Source organism: Phalacrocorax carbo, chromosome 4 (genome assembly GCF_963921805.1).
Source record: "Phalacrocorax carbo chromosome 4, bPhaCar2.1, whole genome shotgun sequence".
In the NCBI taxonomy this organism is placed as follows: Eukaryota; Metazoa; Chordata; class Aves; order Suliformes; family Phalacrocoracidae; genus Phalacrocorax; species Phalacrocorax carbo.
The window spans coordinates 40,783,517-40,804,682 of NC_087516.1; the positions used below are offsets into that span (position 1 = coordinate 40,783,517).

The 21,166-nt window shown below is 39.0% G+C and overlaps 1 long non-coding RNA gene across 1 annotated transcript in view; it reads right to left on the reverse strand.

Moving 5' to 3' along the window:
* Positions 1-1,772: 1,772 nt before the first annotated feature.
* The window catches only part of LOC135313268 (uncharacterized), a 30,351-nt gene continuing 10,957 nt past the window's right edge, over positions 1,773-21,166 (reverse strand). The window contains exons 2-5 of the long non-coding RNA XR_010372885.1: positions 15,037-15,087; positions 11,564-11,642; positions 4,104-4,220; positions 1,773-2,211 (exon numbers count right to left, since the gene is read on the reverse strand). This is a non-coding gene — a long non-coding RNA (uncharacterized LOC135313268). The remainder of the gene's footprint in view (positions 2,212-4,103; positions 4,221-11,563; positions 11,643-15,036; positions 15,088-21,166) is intronic.

Genomic DNA, 21,166 nt, shown 5'->3' on the forward strand with positions numbered 1-21,166 from the left:
TTGCCTGCCTGCAGCTAGCAAAACCTTTTCCAAACATGGAAGCCATTTTCATGGACGATATGTCTTCACTAGGAAACTTGGTGTGTCTTCACCTGTGGTAACAAATGCCTAATAAATTCCTAATGAAGACAGGCCACTTGCAGCTTTCACACATTACTAATTTGCCATAGCAGATTGTGCTGCAGAAAAGGTCCAGCTTCATCTCCGAATTCATGTTGAAATTATGAACTGGCTTACCTTCATTAGGACTTCACCTCATACTGATAATCTTAGTTATCATATGCTAGCTAAACTGAGTAATGAACACCTTGAGTTTTTGGAGAAAACAACATGTATGAGATAGCTCATCTGTTTACCTGAGGTCTAAATTAGGGCTCATTGGAAAACAAAGAAGTCTGCTAACGATTACATTGAGAATAGTCTGGTGATCTTTATCATCTTTGTGTTACAAAAGAAGGAAGTTTCTCAAACTGTTAGGATGCAAATAACCCATAATGACTGCTGGGGTTGGTGGACTATATGTGGGGATAGATACTTGTCCTTTGTCATGGACCATTCTTGGCAAAATTTGCTAATTAGACTGAATCATATAGGGGTTTTCAAATAAAATAATTTTTTCCCTGGCAAGAAATCTGCAGGTTTACGTTCTTTTAAAAATCTAGGCCAGGGTTCTGGTGATTTGCCCAGTCTTCCAAATGAAACATACACACGTAATGTTCCTAGAATCCTGTTTGGTTTGGTTTAGTTTGTTTTTCAGTGAAGGTAATTTCCTGCTTTATTATTTTAGAAAATGGTAATTTGAGAAGGATTGGGCTTTGTTGTTGTTTTTGCTTTGTTTTGTTTTTACATCCAGTGTTACAGACCTACACTGAAGTAAAAGCTTAGTAGAGGAAAGATTCTACAGTTTTGCCTTTAGGTAAAACAGATTAGGTCAGCAGTATGCCTTCAGGTCTCTCATATTTTTTATATTTATTTACCTGGTAGAAAAACTGAAGCTCCTTGTCACTGCATGCATTTTGTTGGTAGTAATTACCCTGAGGTAAAAGCTTACTTAATGAAAGCCAGTCTAACGTTTTTACAGTTATGTTTTTTGGGGTGGTGGCTGCATGGAGTTGGTAAGAGTAAGAAGTCTGATGCCTGCTCTGGTAATAGTCTGAAATTATTACTGTTTGGTAAATACTAACAAGTTCTCTTTTCCCTTCCAAGAGAATCTGACATTGAACCAAGTTAGCTTCTGTGTTGCTTTCAGATAAAATTTTTCTCAAGTCACGTATCTAGGTACATTATGACTAAAAGTTTAAAGCAACTCTGTACTTCGTGATACAGTACCACACCTTTACCATGGTTCCTGAACAGAGCAAGCAAAGTAAGTATAAACCTAGAAGAAAAACCTGCACATAAAAACTTGTACGCAGCACAGACTGGGATCCACCTGGCTGGAGAGCAGCTCTGTGGAAAGGGACCTGGGGGTCCTGGTGGACAGGAAGCTCAACATGAGCGAACAGTGTGCTGCTGCAGCCAAGAAGGCCAACAGGATGCTGGGTTGCGTCACAACGGGCATCGCCAGCAGAGATAAAGAAGTCATTATCCCGCTCTACTCAGCGCTTGTCAGGCCACACCTGGAGTACTGTGTGCGGTTCTGGTCCCCGCTATACAAAAAGGATGTGGACAGGCTGGAAGGGGTCCAGAGAAGGGCCACCAAGAACACCAAAGGACTGGGAAGCCTGCCTTACGAGGATAGGCTGGGAGAACTGGGTTTGTTCAGCCTTGAGGAAAGGAGGCTCAGAGGAGATCTCATCACCATGTACCAGTATTTAAGAGGCAGCTACAAAGAAGATGGAGACTCCCTTTTCACAAGGAGTCCTATAGAGAGAACAAGGGGAATGGACACAAATTGCTCTTGGGGAGATTCTGATTGGACATCAGAGGGAAATTTTTCACATCGAGGACAGTCACCCATTGGAATAATCTCCCCAGGGAAGTGGTTGACTTGGCCACGTTGGACACCTTTGAGTCGTCTGGACAGGATGCTGGGCCATCTTGTTTAGACTCTGCTCTTCCCAGAAAGGTTGGACTAGATGATCCCTGAGGTCCCTTCCAACCTGTGATTCTGTGATTCTGTGAATCTATGGTATTTGGCAAAAGAAGTTTTCAGCATCCTTGGTCTCACTCTGAATTCAGGTAGCACAGAAAGCCAACAGCTGGGAAACACTGTGTCAAAAGCGACATCAGTTCGGTTAAAGCAAGAAGAGGTTATTTTGTCTGACACTATAGATATATGATAAAATAAAATGAAAAAATAACAGAAATAAACTCAAAAGCAAAATTAAAAATACACTAGAAGAACTGTAAGCCATTCCCAGCATAACTTCTTCTTGGCAATTTTGTAGAGAAGTGGAGGAGATTGGACCAGTGCTCCTCATACAGCTCGAGGCTCCAGGAAACAATAAAGTAGTAAGGGATTTTAAAGCTCTGTTTTAATTCCCATAGAATCAAAGATTCTTAAAGCTCATAACAGCCTTTCATTATGTGTAATGGTTATGAATATGCTGTGATTCTGATAGTCTTCAAAATAATTACAGACTATCAATTTTTATGTCCAGGAAAAAAGCAGTTGGACAAGTTTGTAACACAGCAGAGGTAAGAGGTGAGAAATTATGCATTTTGAAATACCAAAAGATATGTAGTCAGGTTGAATCAGGAAACAGGAATAGGAGACTTTAGAAAAGATTATCACAGATATTGATTTGGAAGGGAAAAAATTAATAGTCATTAGCAGGATCTTGCAAGACATAGGCACAGAAATAGAAATCTTGTCCCATCCTTACAGTTACTGCCAGCTCAAAGCATCATAGACAGTATCACAACATTTCAGAGTTAGAGGTTCCCTCTAAAGTAGTGTTCTATTTCAGACAAAAAGTGTCCTTGTGAAGCAAGTCCCCCAGTTGTCTCCAATTACTACATGCTGGTTTGCGTTGAAGGGCACTCTCATAGTCCATTAATTCATTTTCTTTTGGTTGAGACCATTGAACACCATTTAAGGTCCAGTCTTCAGCTCTTTGTCTCTCATGTTAGACAAAAAAACCACAATACCTTAATGCAAGTGTTGAGTATTAAGGCAGCCAGCACACACAAAAAAATCTGGCTGTATGATTCAAGAAGCCCTTGCAGGCCCATAAGTACACCAGCAGAGTACATATGTCAGTCAGTCGCTATTATCAAACTTGGCCAGAAAAATAGCCTCTTTGCAGGAGATACTCAAAATTGTACCAAAGTAAATGAGGGTCAAGGCCAAAATGAACATATCCACAAAGGTTTATCATTTAGTCACAGCTAAACAAACCTGTAATTTGTCTTAATCCCAGTCATTTTAACAGGTCTTTTCTAAGTATTTTCCATTTGTCCACAAACAGATGTTCAGCATAGATTACTCGGTGAAAACATATTTACTTTTCCAGACAAAAAAAGACTGATATTGGCAAGTCTGTTTAAATGAGGAATCATCTAGACTATGGAACTCCTGAGGCAGCTACAAGATAGATAACATCTAGCTTTTGGAATAAGAGTAATGAGGAAATTGTTTCAACAAAGCAACAGTGAAACATATGGGGTTATTATAGACATCCACATAATAGCTGGGGACATGATAATTACAGTGTCAATCAAGGTGGAACATGATCAGAAACAGAAGAAATGGAAGGCAGAGATCCAAGTAGAAAAAATTAATTTAATTCAAGTGAAGGCTGAAAGATGGTAAATACAAAAGGAATCCAGGCAGATGACAGCAAAGATGAAGACTTCAGCAGTAGCGCAAATGAAAATTTTATAGTGCAAGAAGCTCTGCAAAAGATCCTGCAGATAATTAGACTAACCACAGAGGGCACCCAAGGGAAGACAGCTCTGCTGAGACAACAGAATAACTTGGCAGTGGTCAGAGAAACATGATGGAGCTCTGCAGCAGCTAGATACAGTGCTCTGCTATGTGAGACTCCAGTGCTTGCTGTCCAATAAATGGACATAAATTCATAGCTTTAACTCTCCTACTGTCTGAATTTCCAATCACCACATTGTTTTTCATGCACTCTATACTTTTCTAGACTCACCCCCCTGGGCCAGTCATGTGAAGATAGCTTATTGTCATGGTTTAGCCCCAGTCAGCAACTGAGCACCACACAGGGTGTTGCTCACCCTCCCCCACCCCAGTGGATGGGGGAGAGAATCTGAAAAGCAAAAGTAAGAAAACTCATGGGATGAGATTAGAACAGTTTAATAATTGAAATATAATAATAACAACAATAACAGCAACAACAACAATAATAGTAACAAAAAGGAAAACGAGAGAGACAGAAAAAAAACCCAGGAACAAAACGAGTGATGCAATTGCTTCACCACCTGCTGACCAATATCCAGCCTGTCCCCAAGCAGTGGTCACTGCCCCCTGGCCAAATCACCCCAGTTTTATGCCGAGCATGACGTCATATGGTATGGAATATCCCTTTGGCTAGTTTGGGTCAGCTGTCCCAGCTGTGTCCCCTCCCAGATTCTTGTGCACCTAGCAGATCGTGGGAAGCTGGAAAAGTCCTTGACTAGTGTAAGCGCTACTCAGCAACAACTAAAACATCAGTGTGTTATCAATATTATTCTCATGCTAAATCCAAAACACAGCACTATGCCAGCTACTAGGAAGAAAATTAACTCTATCCCAGCCTAAACCAGGACATTTAGGAACTTCTTCAATACAAGCAAAGTGAGCTTGCACTGAAAAAGAATGAAATCTTATAGAAACCAAGAAGGAAAACCAGGCTGCCATGTTTGCCAGTAGGAACTATAACACACAAAGCTTCAGTAACAGAAAATGGGGCAGATGTAATAAAGAGGTGCTTTACTATTACATTACCATGAATGGCATCTAATGGACTACTGTACAGGATGCTAAAAACATTGATCTATCTTAGGAACTTCAACTCTCGCACGGAGTACAAATTAAGTGAATATGTATAAGGGTGCACACATAAAAATCCTGCAACACAAGTCTTACGGAAAACTGAGGCCAGGTTAGAGCAGATTAACAGAGGAGCCTAAATTGCCTGGGCCTGTGGAAAATACTATTTTATTACAACACAGACTGTAGGTAGCAGATGACTATGTGCTTCATAATTTCCATAGTTATAGTAAGGCTTCCAAAGCACAATATCTTGTACCGGGCAGACAATGTATTGATTAAGCAGGTATAACTCAAGAAGCAAATCAATTTATTGCTACATCAGAAGTAGCAATAGAAAAATATGTTTTGTTACGATGAAATTTCTAATTAACAACTATATAAAGCAGTATGTTTTCCCAACATAAACAACTCTAGTGATTAGCTTTTGGGGAGAAGGTTGGAACACTGTTCCACATTTCAGTAAGTCCATTTTCTGTTGAATAAATTAACACATTCCATCATTGCTGAAAATCATATTTAAAAGACAAAAGATTCCTATGAGTTACAAAATATTTATAACTCAGTTTTGAATGTTTACCTTTTTGAAGTCATAGGGAATTAAATGTATTCATTCCAGGTCTGGGTAATGATAATTCCCAAAAAACTGGTAAGATGCCAAGCCAGTGCTTTGTGAGATGGATACATAACATAAACATTTTTGAAGCAGAGGACTGCATCACTGAGAAAAATTTATTGTTTTCCTGAAAATCTCTTCACAAGTAGGACATAAAGAATTACTTATTCTGTGTGACACACACTGCTATGATTCACAAGGTTTCAGTAAGTTTACCTGAAAGTAGAATATTCAAAGGTATAAAGAGGGTACTATGCCAAAAGAAGCAGTCAAATGGTTTATGCGATACAATATAAAGACCTGCATGACAATCTTAGGCAGGGCAGGTATTTACAACCAGACTGAGCCGGTGATAAAAAGTGAGCTCAGATGAGTTAAGTGTTAACAATCTCTAACCTACACAGGTATAATCAGCAGGTTGTCAGAAGTATGCCTCAGGCCTGATGATGAGGACATTATTTGTCTGAGATATTTTTAATGGGAAATGGTAGATGTAGTGTATTGTGATACTATCTTTTAAAATTAGTCATGTATAATCATCAGAAAGCTTCCATTTGGGAGAGGTCTCATATGTGACGCAGAAACTGGCTCAGAGTCTGCAAGACTGGCATATATGTATGAGCCATTGTCAACCAAAATCTCATAGAAGAGCTCTGCCTGGAATGCTGCATTCTTGATCTCACTGCATGTGTGGTGATGCAACAGTTAGGAAGAGCAATTAGAAAGTATGGAAACCAATGGATCACATCCTATTTCCATAAAGCTGAATGCACATGTCCTGAGGGAAATGGCAGAAGTTGTTGCTAAGTCACTATCGGTGTATTTGAGAAGTCATGGCAGCTTGGTGAAGTTCCCAGTGACTGGAGCAGGAGAAACATAACCCCCATTTTTTAAAAAGGGAAAAAAGGAAGACCTGGGGAACTACAGGGTAGTCAGTCTTATCTCTGTGCCTGGCAAGATCATGGAGCAGATCCTCCTGGAAACTATGCTAAGGCACATGGAAAATAAGGAGGTGATTAGTGACAACCAACAGGGCTTCACTAAGGGCAAATCATGCCTGACAAATATGGTGCCCTTCTATGACAGAGTTATAATATTGGTGGACAAGGGAAGAGCAACTGACATCATCTACCTGGACTTGTGCAAAGCATTTGACACTGTCCTGCACAATAGTCTCTCTAAATTGGAGAGACATGGATTTGACAGATGGAGCACTCAGTGGGTAAGAAATTGGCTGGATGGTTGCACTCAAAGAGTTGCAGTCAACAGCTCGATGTTGACGTACAGAGTAGTGATGAGTGGTGTTCCTCAGGGGTCGTTACTGGGACCAGGCCTGCTTAACATCTTTGTTGGTGATATGGACAGGGGGATTGAGTGCCCCCTCAGGAAGTTTGCTGATAATACCAAGCTGTGCGGTGCAACTGACACTGTGTACAGAAGGGATGCCCTCCAGAGGGACCTTGACAGGTGGGCCTGTGCAAACCTCATGAACTTCAACAAGGCCAAGTGCAAGGTCCTGCACAAAGGTCAGGGCAATCCCAAACACAAATACAGGCTGGGAGGAGAATGGATGGAGAGCAGTCCTGAGGAGAAGGACTTGGGAGTGCTGGTTGATGAGAAGCTCAACATGACCCAGCAATGTGCACCTGCAGCCCAGAAGGCCAACCGTATCCTGGGCTGAATGAAAAGAAGCATGAGCAGCAGGTTGAGGGAGGTGATTCTCCCTCTCTACTCCACTCTTGTGAGACACCACCTGGAGTGTGGCGCTCAGCTCTGGGGTCCTCAGGACAGGAAAGACATGGAAATATTGGAGGGAGTCCAGAGGAAGGCCAGAAAGATGACTGGAATGTTGGAGTACCTCTCCTAAGACAGGCTGAAGGGGCCCTGCAAGACAGCTGAGGAGAGACCTTTTCCAAGAGCATGTAGCGTTAGGATAAGGGGTAATAGCTTTAAACTGAAAGAAGGTAGATTTAGGTTAGATGTAAGGAAGAAATTCTTCACAGTGAGGGTGGTGAGGCACTGGAACATGTTGCCCAGAGAAGTTGTGGATGCCCTAACCCTGGAAACGTTCGAGGCCAGGTTAGATGGAGGTTTGAGCAACCTGTTCTAGTGGAAGGTGTCCCTGCCCATTCCAGGGGGTTGGAATGGGATGATATTTAAGGTCTCTTTTAATTCAAACCGTTCTATGGTTCTATGAATTACAAAACGTAGTGGACAGACTAAGGAGCAAGCCATGACAGCTGGAATGGGCACAGATGTAAATCAAAAGCAATCCACCACAGGCTAGGATCTAAAGTGGAGTTATAATTAAGACCCATTCCTATGCATTACTGCCACTTAGCATCAGAAAACTCTAACAAAGTTGTTGTGCTTATCCTTCACAATTATTTCTGATAATTAAAGCACAGTGGTGCAAATAAGATAAGCATTATGGTCCTATTATAGTCTCTTTTCTGTGTTTGGCACTGCTTGTGTATATTATAGTGTGCAGTGGTTTTGGTTTTATTTTGTGACAACAGGTTTTTTTTTGATATAACATGAATTTCAGATAGTTGCATTGTAATTGGTGTCATAATAGGAAGAAAGAAGACGGTTTTACTTTATTCATTTTATGTTTGTCTTTTATACGAAAAGGCCAAGGGAAGAGGCATAAGCACTGTTTCACATCTCAGGAAACAAGCTGCTTCCTTGGTCTTACTAGATCTGGAAATTTTCCATGCCAATAGAAAACTTTTTTTTCTAGCACTGAAAGAATATTTGTGATTCCTGTGCTTAATACAATAGTTTATTTTAACTGAGTCCACCTTTCTGAAATAGGTTTAATTTTGCAATCTCAGATAAAATTGTAACATTAGCTGGATTTTTCATTAAAATATATTCTATACAAAAATAACACAGATCTTAAAAGAGCTGAGACTGATAGTCTTCTTTTCCTAACATACAAATTAATTTCCTAACATACATATGATTTTCTGACACTAAGCTAAAGAAAGTGAAGTGTTAATATTTATGCTGTATTTTTATTTCTTTCATGTTGTCACAGACATCTTAGACTAAACAAAACTGTTCTATTTTAAAGTAAGAGACTTTGTATATTTATTTTAAAGAATTAACAGTGCTTTTAGAATATTTGCTTTTAAGGAGCCTTATGGGAGAAACAAATATTAAATAAATATAATAAAAGATAAATGTATCTATTATGTAAATAAAAAAGTTAGAAGAATAGTTTGGCTATATATTTATATAAACATTCATACATAGCAAAGATGTTAACTATTTAAAATAATAACTGTCCCCATTATTTTATTGTTCAACATATTGTTTTATTTCACTTCCATTTCCACATATTATTTGTAAGGAATAAGGGTGTGCTATTTATGTATCTATATTTCCCCTTCAGTGCCAGAAATTTAATCAATCATAACAGGAGAGATAAATACATTCTTAACCACTGAAGTGAACTGAAAGTCTATACTTATAGTACAAGTACCAATGTCAGACTCCACATTGGCTTTAGTAAGGTTCCAGAAAATGAGTTCAGGAAAGCACCATGGTGAAAGATGATCAACAGAAAAAGATTAAACTGTTATCTATTATTTAATATTACAATTTTTTGTAATTTAGATATTTAATTTGAAAACATTTTAGCTTTTGTCAGCATGTTTTATGTACATGTGTGGTTTCAAAGAATCCTAAGATGTATCACACTAGAAATATCAGAAAACTTTATGACAGTATTACTGACAAAGTAAAAGTGATTGAGCACATCACAGTTCAAAAACATTTCTGAATACTGAATTTTCTACTTTTTCTTCCCTTTAAAGGGATCTCTTTCATCTTATACCTGTTGGAAAGCAGCTGATAAGTGAAAGCTGGAAGGATCAGAAAGGTTAATTCTAATGACCAGCAGGTATGCTTAGAACAAAACTGGCGTATATAAAAAAATTCAAGTTTTCATAAAATCCAAAGTGTTTCCACTTTATTTAAAACCACAGCTATCACTGTGTATACCCCCTTCTTTTCTGATCTAGCTACCTCACATTTTTCTCAGCCTAACAGGTTTCAAACCCACATCACCTATCCTCCTATGCTTTTTTCAAGTAAGGCAACTTTCCTCACCTGTTGAAATTGTGGCACTGAAGAGAAATAAGTGAAAATTCATGGCACCAGGGACAGATGTATTTTCCTAGGAGTGAATGTTCTATATTAAATAGTCTTCAGATAAAACTTATTAACGAGCTTTGAAGCAGAGACTAAAACCGAGGATTCTACCCATTTATGTTAGAGCCCAAATCACTAAGCATAATCACTAATGAAACACACACTCAATTTCTCTGGTCTGAAAAGGACTTCAGATATTATCTCCTTTTTAAGACTTCACATGTCTGCAAAGGGGCTCAACAAAAGTGTCATGCCTCTTTCTTACAAGAGTAAGAATAATGTTCAGACATTTTTGTTCTTCTGCAGATAAAACTGAAGTTAGGAGGGCTCATTTACGCCATATGAGTGCTATGTTTTTCTCCTAAAAACATAAAAAGAATAAAAGTTCAGTCACTGTATATTGGGGCCTTTATGGGTCAGATTATCTACAATTTTAGATCCAAGCGTGAATTATGTTCATTGGTTTTGTATTTAGTTGGTGTCAATTCTATAATCTGTGTTAACAGGAAATGGTAAACAGGGGTCAACACATCTCTTCCTCAGTGGTGTTTGTATCACCTTTCTTGGGAGGACAGTGATCATTCAAATATCTATCACATTACTTCTCATGTATCGAGAGTACATAAACTAAATGGCAAGTTTATTGCCACATGTATTACATATAACTCTGTTCATTTATGGTGCAGAATATTGGCAGATACAGCAGTACCCAGGAAAATCAAGCTTATCTAACAATGAAACTGCAAACACTAAGTATTACTTTATAAGAGTTAACCTAGGCAATTCTATTACAGTTCATGGCTTTTGTCTCTTCCTTTCACATCTTTTCTATCCTCATATCACATATCAAAACATTTCCCTGCAAGTTCATCTCCCTGTTTTAACTTCATACTAGTTTATGTCTTATCGTATATTCTGTAGATATTTAGATCATGCTCCTGTATTTTCTTCATCATTATCATCATCACTATTATGCTTAATGCTAGATTAGTTACAGATCAGTGTACACATATGAAAATGTTATTAATTCACATACTATGACTGCATATATTATATAATATATAAAACAAAATATATAATGTATAGTATAATATATAATATATATCTTATGTAATATATATAATATGCATATGTTCTCAAAGGACTTCAATTTACAAGTAAATATTATACAAGAGCAGTTCCACTGAAATTAATAGAAACTGCTTACTTACTTAACTTTAAGCACACGTCTAAATGTTTGCAAGATCTGATCTTTAAAGGATTTCTTTAGAAGACGAATAGCTTTGTGTACTAATGTATATTAAGAAGACCCCTTGGCTTTGTTCCTGAGGCAAAAAAGGTTGTGACCTGTTACAATTACTTGACAAACCAGTCACAGTTTTCCAGTTTATAAATAAGACTGATTTCAGAGTTATTTGAGACCTGGAGATAAAAGAAGCATGAAGTCTTACATTCCCCTAATATTCTCATAGCACTTTGGGCATGTATAATGGATGTTTTATAAGAGTTTAACATAAGAACAAAAAATTCTGCTTCAGGATTTCTTGTGGCACATCTATTTCAACCCTGTGAAAATTTTTTAACCAAAAGGACTTAGCCAAATTCTGCCTAAAGAAGTGTAAATCTGGAATCTCTTTATTGAAGTCAATAGATATGTTCCAGATTTAAACAACTGCAGATAAGAATAGAGTCTAGCTTCACATCTTCAGTCACAATCAGACATTTTAAGAAGAGTAGGATATTCTGCCGACTATTTTATATAGTTTTCCTTTGGAAGGAAATATTTATAGCTGTTATGCTATCAGCTGGAAAAAGCTGGAAAAAGAATGATCATTTATTCTTACCCTTGAAAAATTCGGCCCATAGCTTTGCTGTATAGGATGAACACAAGACTGAGTCATGGTTACAGTATGCTGGGTGTGGCTGCAAAAGAAAGAAATATTCTTTACCCTGACAATATTTGTTGTTATGTGGGGGGGGGGCAAATATGGGTGATTTTATCAGTGAAAGGGTGTGTTCACAGCAAAATAGTTGGGTATGCCAGCTGAGTAGAATTTTCTGTGAACTTTTGGTACCAGAATAGTACTAGCAAAGACAAATAACAAATAATGTAATAAGAAATCACAGAAAATCTTGGAGTTATAGGAAACCCCTTAGAAGATATGCTAAGTTTGAAAGTCCCTAAAACTTCCAAGGGAGGGATGCAGTTTTCACAACACAAGCATTTTTCCAGGTTCCTGACAGCCAGGCTGCTGGGTACAAGGACAGGTACATCACATACAGTACCATATTTGCCCATCTATAACATCCAGGTTACCCACTAAACTCCAGGGCAGTTCAGCAGCTCTGTGGATTAAACATGTGTCTCTGTAGCATATGTGACAGCTTACAGCAGAGCTTTTTTGCTCTTGCCTCTGATCTGCAACAGCCTGTTGCTTTTCTTTCCTGGCATCCTCTGGCCCCTGTCTTCACATAGCCTTCCCTTTCCACCTTAACCTCCCCACTTCCCAATTTCCACAGCTCGCTCTCCTGCAACCACAGACATGCTTCTTGTCAGTACCTACCCACTCCTTTCCCCTTACAGAAGTTACCTGAACATGTGAGTTATCTGAGGACTTGTTCTCAAAGGTCAGAACTTTAAAAAGGCATGGATTACTAAATGCAATTATTTACTCATGAAAATAACACCCTGTGCTTGTGCATGTGAAGATCAGTTATCCTCACTGTCTTCAGACTCAATTTTTTGCCTCAGCCAAGCGCCGCAGAGCCTCTCCTGGCATCCATTCGGGCTGGGCCTAGTGGACAGGGCCTGTCCCACCACTCCAGCCAGGAAGCAAGGCAGGCTGGGGGCATCCAGGAGCAGCCCCTGCCCCTGGCATCAGGGAGGACTGTGGGGACAAGAGGCAGCCTGTGTGTCAGGCCCAAGTCCCAGGCCCATGGACAGATTCACTACTCAGGCTGGGCCCAAAGTGGCTCCCAAGGCCATGTCATGGCCTCTCCTCAGACCTCTGAGGCCACCTCTGCCCACAGCCCCTGGAAGGACAGGGCCATGCTCGGTGGCCTCTGGGATCTACTGACATTGAAACTGACTGGATACACATGCAGGGGTGAGGCACTCCCAAAGAGGGCATCATGGTGAGCTGAAGAGCCATTCCCACTTAGCCCAAGTGCCACAGGGATTGGTAAGGAGTGAAGGTCTTCCCTGGCTGGACAAAATACATGGCCCCTCAGTGGAAAAGCAGCATCAGATGGGGATGGACAGCCTCCACAGGCATATGGAAGCAACAGGGCAGTTATGAACAGTGGCTACTACCTTGAAAACAAATCATTTTTTTTCTTAAGTAATATCAGTGTTAGGGTCACTCCTTATTCTTCCCGCAACATCCAGCGGCTGGTGCGTACTGGCAATGTGGTACCTGCTTTCCACAGTCTCAGAGAAGTCCTAGCAGCAAGTAATCCGGTTGGTGGTGACTGCTTGGGTTTCTGGGGTGTTTTGGTCTAAATATTGCTACTGATCTGTTTAACCTACCTTAAACTGAAAAATTACTGATATTAAGATCCTAAGAATACCAAGACACTAAGAATACTAAGATACTAAGAAATGTTTGACATAGCTTGTGCTTTTATCTGAACAGTACATTCTGCATCAACCTGCCTTTTAAAAATCTGTTTGAAATAGGAAACTGTTTAGCAGCCCTCTAAACATTGTTGCAGGCTTGAAAACAGCTTTTTTTCTGCTTCGGAGCTTAACAGCTGGCAAGTTTGCCAAGATGATACACAGAGCACAAGGCAGGTGCTGGAGTTACAGCTTGTTCTTCCAAATCTCAGGGAAGAACAGGAAGCTCTTTAAAGTTTGTCTCTCTAACCTTTCCCTTATTAGCACACTTGTTCTATATTTGTTTTGCATTTGTCTCTGTCAGTAAACACCTTTCAGCATGACTCCTGGCAATAAATTACCTTGTGAATCAAGATACTTGGGATGGATTTTAAAGTGGAGGCTGCCATTTACCAAGAACTGACGATAATTTTCTTAACAGAAGATAATTTTCAGCCTGCATAGTGAACGTATCCCAGAGAAATGTCTGCATGCCAAAACTCAGACCTGGTGCTTTTCAAATGAAGTAATGTAATTTAGTTTCCCTGTGAAACTCCTCACTTCTCATGCGAGGAAGTGTAAGGGCACATGTGAGGGGAAACTCAGGCTAATCAGACTTCAAGTCTCTCTTATTTCCTTTAGGCTTTTGCATCCAACAAACTCTGCTAGGTCACATGAAACCCCTCAGAGCTCTTCCCAGAAGATTCTGGCCACACATTGCAGCAGAATCATTAATTTTCAGTCCTCTCTGTAATCTTTCTTACTCTTACTGATTCTTTTTAATGACACACACACAAAGAGAAAGACAGACAAAATATTATGCACCAGTCAACTTTGATGCAATGAAAAATTTCTTCTGGAGCCCAAAAAATTATTTTCAGGAACCCAATTCAGACTCTACTTCCATGGCACAGTCAGGAATATAAGACAGCAAGCACTATCATATGTGCTGGGTATTTCATCTACTGCCAATGAAGGGAACAGGAGTTATTCTGGACAAGCTTCTCCTCCTGCTTAAGACTGTGTTTCCCTCAGGTTCCACTTGATTTCCTTTCTGCCATGAATGTCCCTCCTTGTCCCATTTTAAGAGCAAAATTTTGATTTCATCATTAAAGTAGTACATTTTCTAAAACAGCATCTCTATTAAGGTGTGTGAGAAAACATTCTATACTTTCTTGATGTATGACAAATGCTGAATGTACTGCAGTTAACTGGAAGTACTTTTGAGTAAGCACCTGCATTTGAAAAAAAGGTATATAAAATTTTTAAAAGCACAGTAATAAAATGAACCCTTATTATGCATTTACAGCTTTAAGGACTTGTACAACCTGAAGTAAAGAGTGGAAGGAGTTACATGACTCAAGACTTTTTACTGGTTTATGTTGGATGATGCTAGCCAGTCTGCAGCAGAGAAAAGAGAAACATTACTTACATACTGTCAACATCCCATTTTTGCTCTGTTTATCTTTGTGGAGGGTCAAGTATCAGACAGAAGCCACAGTGTAGCACTGGGACTACATGAGGTGTCAACTTGGCAGCAGGAGAATTGGCGGCTACATGTCCTAGGCAAATGGTCTTCCTCCCCCTTAGTAAATTCACTTCTGTCTCTATGTGCACTAGAAACTCCAAATCCTTGCAGGAGATGTACACTGTTTTTCAATTTACTGCCCAGCAAATGCTTATTGAGTGAAGACTGAGCAATTTAAATTTATTTTCACCTACCATCTTTCCTTTGCTTCATTTCTTCTGCTCTCCCACTCTGGCTCCCAGTTTCTGTGAGAACAAGATTTCATCAGCTGATAATGCATGACCGAAAATGTTTGAAGTTCTATGGTTAGCTTCTCTTTTGCTGTTGAGTTTACTTTTACATTTTCAAAATATGTACAGAAGGCTATTAAAGCAACTACCAGCATGACTAATGAGTTGTCAGAAGAAAGCAGAAAAGAATTTAAATGCATTTCTTTTAATTTTTAATATAAAGTCCTATGGAAACAAAACAATGTGAATATGTTGTCAGTGTATCTTTTTCTGACTCTTTGGTTGCTCCTAATAGCTCTTGAAAAGTTTGGCAGCTTTTAAACAAATCTTGTAGAAGGGTGGAGGTGGTTTCCATGAAAATAAATAGCCAGAGAGAAAATCCAGACCATGCAGTTTTTCAGACTTTGAGAAAAGATGCAGAGTCAGTTCATATGTTATTAAACACAAACAAATCCGCATGGGAGAGACATCTTATAAATCTGCCTGCCATAGGAAAAGTTGCTATCATTTTTAGAAACCAAAACAAGTCAGATATGGGGCACACATTTCTAGCAAAACAGCCTAGTCCTTGTGATCATTGAGCTATCTGGACCAAGAAGACACAATATTTTTGAAAGAAAGTAAAAATATCTACCACTGGTTTTTGTGAAAACAGGCTTGTTGAAAATAATTTATTCCTTGCTGGACAAATCAAGTGTTATTACGTGCTGTTACTCTAAAAATTTTGTTGATCCTGGTAAGAATCTAAATTTATTTTGCTTCTTTAACAATTAGTTTATGCCCAACATAATGTTTGCTGGATTGTAAATCATCTAAGACAAAGATACAATTTAAATTTTAGAAAGTGCTATTCAGCTCTGAGTTACAAAAATATTACTAAGACCTCAATGATATGTTAACTCAGGAAAAGCTGGTAACTAAAAGACTTTAACCTTTATTTTCTTCCGGAAGAGCAGAGCAGAGGCTTTACCTGCAAGGAAACCATTACAGCATATGACAGTACATCTTATATCAGCCTACTACATAAAAAACAGGTGCTTTTAAGTTCATAACCCCTAATGTTCTTCTGCAATACAACTTGGGCAGAGCTCTAAATCTTTCAATAGTGACAGACAAAAGTAAATAATCTGTTGTAAGTGATGTAATTTTCAAAGCCTCTTTACTTTCTGTTTGCAAATGTCATAACAAAGCTTGATGGCAACTTTTATAGCTGACACCTCACAGAATCCCTATTGGCAAAAATAATTGGCCATTTAAAAAAATATGTGCTAATTAACTATAAATCCCAATGAAACCATGGTAAGATTCCCCTGGGTTCCAGTGAAATTTGGGTCAGGTCATCCACAGATTAATGAGTTTTAAGACTAGAAGGGACTATTGAGATGATCTGTTATGACCTGGTACACATGGCAGATTGGTGGTAAGTAAATGCTGCATCAAGTCAGCAAGTTGCTCTTGAATTGGAATATATAACGCTACAGAAGAATTCAGCTTCTATCAGTTAAATTTTAGGGCCTTAATGAGAATACGTGCTGGGGGTATATGCTGGGAAGAGAGCTTTGAAGAGAGTCTTTACACCTGAACCTTTGCTAATAAAAGCAACACAACATCAGACTTATTTGGTAAACCACATTTAAAGGGAAAAAATAATGGCCCTATAGAAGTACACCTATGGGGCTAGGCTTTCTGCTTCCTTTGGGCTATCCATCCTCACTCAGAGATGCAAATCCTTTTGTTTCAGGTGCAGGTGTACACTGGTCATCCTTGCAGGATGGCTGTGACTGCCTGAAGAACACTATACTAATAGTTAGCAGTATTCTTTTAACATCCAGTCCAAGATGCTTCAGGGCCAGCCTATATCTATTTGTTCTTGTGCCAACATTGTTCTTTAATTTAAACAGATCTGTTCCCTTGTGGTGTTTATCCCTGAGGAGAGCAATCTTATCCCCTCTCAGCCTTCCTTTTGAAAAGTTAAACAAGTCACACCCTTCCACCTCCTCTCATTAGTCAGGTTCTCCATTCCTCCTGTCACCCTAGTAGACTTCCCTGCAAATGAGCTAGTTTCGGTTCATTTTTCTCCCATGTCTGTGACTGGAATTTTGTCTATCCCAGATGACTGTACACCAAGGCCTAGCATCCTTGGCTGTCCTCCTGGAATTATCCTGGTGGGGATTTTTTCGAAGTCACGTTTGCCTTTTTTCACAGCTCCATCCCATTAGCAATTTACAAGCAAATTCCCAATCATACCCATGCCATGGTCATCAATATGCTTATATATCTCCTCCTTAACTACTTCCAACTGAGAAGATGCAATTTTTTTTGTTATCAGCCCCTAAATCACGTGCTCATAATCCTTGATGAAACTCCATGTAGATGACATTATGGACCAAATTTCTTCTAGACAGATCAAACAGTAGCAAGAGACATGCACGCTTGTGTAAGAACAGTTAAAGATGAAAGCAGAGAATGAAACTGCTAAATCTTCTCATTAAACCACAACAGGATTAAGCGTAATGCTTGCTCATACAATATATAAACATTGAGAGAGAGAGAGAGAGAGAGAAACCCCAAACTTAGCAGCATCCTAATGCAGAGAAATATAAACAAATACTGTAAATCAATCCACAGTGGCTAGATTCTTTTTCTCTGGTAAAATATTTTAAGTTTGGAAGGGGTTTTGTTAAATATAAAAATACTGAATACAGTGAACTTATTAAAAATTCTGCATGCTTTCATTCCTTAGAAATAAGGAAGCAGGAGCAGGGAGGTGACAGTGCCCCTGTACTTGGCACTGGTGAGGCTGCACCTCGAGTACTGTGTTCAGTTTTGGGCCCCTCACTACAAGAAGGACATTGAGTTGCTGGAGTGTGTCCAGAAAAGGGCAACAAAGTTGGTGAGGGTCTGGAGAACAAGTCTTATGAGAAGTGGCTGAGGGAGCTGGGGTTGTTTAGTCTGGAGAAGAGGAGGCTGAGGGGGAACCTTATCGCTCTGTACAGCTACCTGAAAGGAGGTTGTAGTGAGCCAGGGGTCAGTCTCTTCTCCCTAGTAACAAGCGATAAGATGAGAGGAAATGGCCTCAAGCTGTGCCAGGGGAAGTTTAGGTTGGATATTAGGAAAAACTTCTTCACCAAAACTGTTGTCAAACATTGGAACAGGCTGCCCAGGGAAGTGGTTGAGTCTCCATCCCTGGAGGTATTCAGAAGAAGGGTAGATGTGGTGCTTGAGGATATGGTTTAGTGGTGGACTTGGCAGTGATAGGTTGGCAGTTAGACTTGATGATCTTAAGGGTCTTTTCCAACCTTAACGATTCTGTGATTCTATGAAATATGAGTTTTTACTTCCCAAAATTTGAACACGTGAATAGCAAGCACCAGCCTGTGTAGAGAAGGCTGATTGAGATTCAAGTTGTGAAAAACTACTTGACAACTTGCTGACTATTTGTATCTCCCACCTTTTAATTCAATGCCCTTAGCAGTGGAAGGAGCACCTAACCTATCCGCACAAACAATAATAATTACAAAACTGCAGTGTTGGGAATGGCAACATGGGAATCAAGGTGCCTCATTTCTATAGTGAATGTCCCAATGACCAAATAGAGTCACTCTTCTCCTTCCTGTTTTTTGTGTCTCACAGTTTTCTCTCTGCAGTTTCCATAAGATGGACCATAACAGGAGTAGCTAAAACAGCCATTCAGCACCCAGGTAGTCAGGATGCTCCTTCAGGAGATAAAGGACATGATTTCAAAATCTCTCAGACAGAACAGAGCACCAGACCCCTGAGTCTACATCTGAATACCCTAGCCACCTGGCAAAAGGAAACATGACCTTTCACTGGTTTTGTGAATACACTCCTTCCTTTCTTTTGCTTTTCTGACAAAACCTGGAAAGCATTCCTTTTGAACAAAACATTTTGCTAAGGAGTGGAGGAGAAAAGTAAGGATCAAGCTCCTTTCCATACAGCACACAACAAAACATATTTTGATTCAATAGAAAACATATTTTTTTCTTTGAATGTTCTAGTTCAGCAGCCAAAACAGAGAACTTACTTTTTGCTTCCTTTTCCATATCTTAGTCACCACAACTTCTTGCAGCTGCATATTTTGACACTTTGACAGAAACCTCCAGGTCTGTCTAATGGCCGAGGAATGACTCTCTTTCTTGGAAGCACTGTCTGAGGCGTGGGGACACATAAATGCTTTTAAAAGGGGAACTCAGAGTTCAAGTCCGAGCTAAGTTTTCCCTTACTTTTTAGATTCTTACATGTATAACAGGGAAAGAACCATTCTGCGGTGCCTTGTTTCTTATATCCAAGTGTTCATTGCTACCACCAGGGAATACTGGTCTTTTGATCTGATTCTGTACGGAATTTTGTTGTTATGCTATTACCTGTTATGGTGCTATACCTCAGGCACTGCCTTTAGCTTTTTCAAAAGCTGCAGCTAATCAGCTACAACAGCAATTTAAGAGCAAGAAGACTGTGTTTCCTTGTGCATTCATGCAAATTTAAAGGCAAAATATATACCACACAAGGATGACTGCTTTTGACAATTTATACTAGATGAAGTTTACACGTTAGTCTCCCAGATCAAATCCTGGATCTTTTCTTCAGTTGCTTCATATCACTGAAGAAACATTCTGCATTTACATCAACCACACCTTCTGTGTTTACCATGGCTTTTTGTTCAAAGGCTTTTTGTTCAGAACTGTCACATCATTTTATTCAGAACTGTCACATCAATGTGTCTGGCTTCTTTAATATACAGCCCTTCAGTCCCTTTGGTTGTGGTCTGGGATGCCTTCAACCCAAAACATATCTTCTAACTTCAGACATTCCCCAAAGAAACACACTCCTAACTTCCTCAAAAAGGGTCACTGCTTTCTTTTTTGAAATGTTTATTATGAACATTTTCTCAGGCAGCAAGAACTGTGTTTTCAGTATTAGACAGTTTAGTTCCTGTTATTTTCTGTACAGTTCTGCAAGGTCTTGGAGGTTATCTGTCCTTTGTCCTAATCTAAAGAATGTGCTTTAGTAAGCAAATAGGTTTGGCTAGAAATGTAAAGCTGAAGTCAAAGTCAGTTCAGCCTTTTAAGAGTATGGGGTATATATGATTTTTAAATTCTTCTCTGTTGCATATTAAATCTGAATTTTCAACAGAGTAATGCCAGCCTGTCAAAGTAGTGACTAAATTTGTAATAGCAGAAAGTTTAAATTCTATAAAGAATGTTTCACAAGATTAATTTTTTTCAGACTAAATCTTTCCTTTGATTTGTGTAAGAACAGTGTAAGCATGAAGAAGAGTTTTCAATTACATCATTCAGCAGTGATTTTGTAGTTGTTTGTTTAATGCTAATTGGGTTTATTCAGGATTTCAGTTTATTTCCTGAAACATTTTTATAATTGTGGTTGTTATTTTCATTTTCACAATTAGAGGGTGGTGCATGAATTTACTTTGACTTGACAGCATGCAATTACATGATGCAGTGCATGCAATCGTGTATATGATTGTGTGAAAATAAGAAAAGGAGCTGCCAGGTTAAAAAAGTTAGATGAACACATCTTTTTAGGCCATTTTCATGGTCCCATCCACAGGATTAAAAAGAAGAGGCATATGTTGCTCAAAATACAATAAAAAAATTTCAATATGGGTTTTGTAGCAAAATTTAAAGGCTAATTCTGTCTGAGGCAGTTACTGTCTTGAACATTTCAGTGATGTCTGTCAGGGTTTTTTGGACTTTTTTTAACCTTGCATTGCTGCTGCCTGATGAAAGAAAGGAAGTAGCAACTGATGCATTACTGTTTTAACTTCTGAATGCACAGAAATGCCAGTTTGCTGGAAAAACAGAGAATATGACTCACTTTGGATTTTAAAACAACAACATTGACCAGGAAAATACGTCTACATACATTCTAGGAAACTTCTCATTTGTAATGCTAAAAGTTATAATTTTTCACTGCCTATGAAGTTTTATTGTCTTGTTCCAAAACTGCAGCAGAAGCTTCTCAAAATCACTTATTCATGACATTGTGCTCTTCCATAGACACTATTGGGACCATGTTGTTCTTCATCTGTTACAAACATACCACCTGAGTAAAC